A 4,341-nucleotide genomic window follows, 5' to 3' on the forward strand; every position below is an offset into this window, starting at 1 on the left:
AAAGCTGGCGACATTGGTTGCGGATTGACTTTAGAATGATGAAGAAACGTACAGTGTACTGTATGACTGCGGAACAAAATCAAGAATTTTAGCCATGGAGTACAAACTTCTTTTTCCTGCCGAACCACAAGCTGGAGTTCGGATACTTGAAGTTCTGCTGTACTGACGGTAGCCTATTTATCTCTATATTAAGGCGGAGGCTCGAGTCCTTCCGCGGGCATGGGTGTGTGTGTTTGCCCTTAGGATGATTTAGGTTAAGTAGTGTGTAGGCCTTGGCAGTTAAGTCCCATAAGATTTCACATACATTTTTATATTAAGGTAACTATATTTAATACGTTATAACGCAAGACGCTACAAGAAACTTTTTTTGTCCAGTAAATACCTATTGAGGCAACGGCCTTGCCGCAGTGGATACACCGGTTCCCGTCAGATCACCGAAGTTAAGCGCTGTCGGGCGTGGCCGGCACTTGGATGGGTGACCATCCGGGCCGCCAACCGCTGTTGCCATTTTTCGGGGTGCACTCAGCCTCGTGATGCCAACTGAGGAGCTACTCGACCGAACACTAGCGGCTCCGGTCAAAGAAAACCATCGTAACGATCGGGAGTGCGGTGTGCTGACCACACGCCCCTTCTATCCGCATCCTCAGTGAGGATGACACGGCGGTCGGATGGTCCCGATGGGCCACTTGTGGCCTGACGACGGAGTGCTAGTGAAATACCTATTGTCATAACGAAATATAATATTTTCTTATAATTTTTCTACAGTTTGATTTTGACTTCGTGATGTCTTGTTTATAATTATCAAGTGCCAGCAGATGGTCCATATACACTGAAGCACCAAAGAAACTGGTATAGGCATGCGTATTCAAATAGAGAGATATGTAAACAGGTAGAATATGGCGCTGCGATCGGAATAAGACAACAAGTGTATGGCGCAGTTGTTAGATCGGTTACTTCTGCTGCAATGGCAGGTTATGAGGATTTAAGTGAGTTTGAGGGTCGTGTTATGGTCGGCGTACGAGCGATGGGACACAGCATCTCCGAGGTAGCGATGAAGTGGAGATTTTCGCGTACGACCATTTCGTGGGTGTACCGTGAATATCAAGAATCCGGTATAGATCAAATCTCCGACATCGGCGCGGCCGAAAAAAGATCCTGCAAGAACGAGACCAACGACGACTGAAGAGAATCGTTCAACGTGAGAAAGAAAAACCCTTCTGCAAATTGCTGCCGATTTCAATGATGGGCAATCAACAAGTGTCACCATGTAAAACATTCAAAGAAACATCATCGATACGGGGTTTCGGAGCCGAAGGCCCACTCGTGTACCCTTGATTAGATTAGATTAGATTAGTTTTTCGTTCCATAGATCCGTGCTGAGGAGATCCTCGTGGATGTGGAACATGTCACTTTCTTTTTTAAGCTGAAATAACAGTACTAATAGTATGAATATAAACAATACATCATTTATTTCTATTAAAAAATTCGTCAATGGAGTAGGAGTTGGCCACTAGTAAGTCTTTCAGGCTCCTTTTAAACTGATCTTTATTTGTAACTAAATTTTTTATGTTTGCTGGCAAATTATTGAAGATGAGTGTTCCTGAGTAGTGGACCCCTTTTTGAACTAAAGTAAGTGCTTTTAAGTCCTTGTGCAGATCATTTTTGTTCCTGGTATTGTATGTATGAACTGAACTGTTTGTTAGAAAAAGAGATATATTATTTAGGACAAATTTCATTAAGGAGTTAATATACTGAGAGGCAGTAGTTAGTATACCCAGTTCTTTGAAGAGGTTTTGTGGTGTCACCGCCAGACACCACACTTGCTAGGTGGTAGCTTAAATCGACCGCGGTCCATTTAGTACATGTCGGACCCGCGTGTCGCCACTGTGTGATCGCAGACCGAGCGCCACCACAAGGCAGGTTTCGAGATACGGGCTAGCACTCGCCCCAGTTGTACGACGACTTTGCTAGCGACTACACTGACGAAGCTTTTCTCTCATTTGCCGAGAGACAGTTAGAATAGCCTTCAGCTAAGTCCATGGCTACGACCTAGCAAGGCGCCATTAACCGTATCTGAAGATAGTCTTATTTGTATTATCAAGAGCGATGTACCACAAGGATAGAATAAAGTTAAGTATTCGAGGAGCTGCATACTTTTCTTATTAGAATTCAATGCTTATCCTGTTCCAGAATTCACGCCCGTCTGCGTTAGATAGCTTCCATTTCGGCCTCCTCTATCTGCAAGGTGTTGGCACATTTACCAACACATCAGGTTTCTACAGGACGTCCACAAATACACGCTTTTGGAATCTGAAAACTTTTGTTTGACTTGAAGAGTTACCCCAAAATTTTATACCATATGACATTATGGATTGAAAGTAGGCAAAGTATGCAAGATTTTTCATTTTTATGTCGCCTATGTCAGCTAACACTCGAATTGCAAATACAGATTTGTTAAGGCGTTTCTGTACGACACAAAAGCTTTACGCCTCGCCTGGTCCATCAACACAGACAATGGACTGGTGATGACTGGAAACATGTTGCCTGGTCGGATGAGTCTCGTTTCAAATTGTATCGAGCGGATGGACGTGCAACCTCATGAATTCATGGACCCTGCATGGTAGCAGGGGAATGTTCAAGCTGGCGGAGGCTCTGTAATGGTGTGTGGCGCGTGCAGTTGGAGTTATATGGGACCTCTGAAACGTTTAGCTGCGACTCTGACATGTGACATGTACGTAAGCATCCTGTCTGATCACCTGCATCCATTCACGTCCATTGTGTATGCCGACGGACTTGGGCAATATTCCTGCAGAACAATGCGACACCCCCCTCCCCGTCCACCGTCCAGAATTGCTGCAGAGTGACTCGAGGAACACTCTCCTGAGTTTAAACACTTCCGCTGGCCACCAAAATCCCCAGACATTATTGAGCATATCTGGGATGCCTTGCAACATGCTGTTGAGAAGAGATCCCCGCCCCCTCGTACGATTCATGGTGTCAGTTCCCTCCAGCACTACTCCATACATTAGTAGAGTACATGCCACGTTGTGTGCGGCACTTGTGCGTGCACGCGGGGGCCCCACACTATATTATGCAGCTGTTCCACTTTCTTTGTCTCTTCAGTGCAGATCGAGACCAGTAGCACATTTCAATAAAGATTGTACAGTAGATGAGGGTGTCCATAAATAAGTGTTGTAACCTCCCAATAGTAAAAATAAATATAATTATATCATTCACATTCAGTGTAACCTGGCAACAGAAAAGGTATTTATAACATTCTGTAACCTCGCAATTGTTTATTATTCCGTAACCTCACAATAATTTATTATTGCGTAACCTCACAATAATAACGTGACTAATCTCTCAATAAAATGGTGACTCACTTATAACCTTTCAATAATTGACTGTGAATTTAAACTGGTAAATTTTGGACGTCAGCACTGCTGCATCATGGACCTCAAAATTCATTCTGAATAAATTGAAATTTCTTACCTCAATAAAGTCGCCGGATAACGCGTATATATCTGCTCCTATAAGAAACTAAACTTTTCTGGCACAGCCCAGTGCAATGCTGGCCGATAGATTTGTCATGTATAAAAAGAAACAACTGATTTTTCTTTCAATAATCGGGATGACTATGGATTGGAGAAATTAGTAAATTCTTTACATTGAGATGAATGATTGTCATAAGTTAAATTTTATAAGAAGGTTATTATTAAGAGATTTTTTTAAAAAACATTTACATGCGACTTGATATAACAATGGAAATGGAAATGTCGTGTGGCTAGGGCCTCACGTCGGGTAGACCGTTCGCCTGGTGCAGGTCTCTCGATTTGACGTCACTTCGGCGACCTGCGCGTCAATGGGGATGAAATGATGATGATTAGGACAACACAACACCCAGTCCCTGAGCGGGGAAAATATCCGACCCAGCCGGGAATCGAATCCGGGCCCTTAGGATTGACAGTTTGTCACGCTGACCACTCAGCTACCGGGGCTATATAACAATAGCACATATGCGCGAGGCTGCTTTTACATTATACTACATCGCTCAGGCACCGCCACCGCTCCCCACGACCGGCCCAGCCAACTCCATACACACGACTGCACGCTACTACTTACTCCTACTGCTACACAGTTCCTACTGCATACAACACTTCTCTCTGGTCTGAGATTCTCTTATAGCTTACATATCGCAGGCAGCGCGTGAGCAATCCATCGAAATTACATCTGCTCGAGTGCGCTAGCAAAAAATTCCTTAGTCATGGACCTCTTACAGTGTCTCATTAATCACTTGACAAAACTGAAGCTCACTGTCACGTACGGACCCGGGTTCTCGAG

The 4,341-nt window shown here is 44.1% G+C and overlaps 1 pseudogene; it reads left to right on the forward strand.

Annotated features, from left to right (window-relative positions):
- The first annotated feature begins 389 nt into the window (after window positions 1-389).
- On the forward strand, window positions 390-507 carry LOC124620563 (annotated as a pseudogene).
- The last annotated feature ends 3,834 nt before the right edge of the window (window positions 508-4,341 follow it).

The sequence above is a fragment of the Schistocerca americana genome, chromosome 6, assembly GCF_021461395.2.
Source record: "Schistocerca americana isolate TAMUIC-IGC-003095 chromosome 6, iqSchAmer2.1, whole genome shotgun sequence".
Lineage (NCBI taxonomy): Eukaryota > Metazoa > Arthropoda > Insecta > Orthoptera > Acrididae > Schistocerca > Schistocerca americana.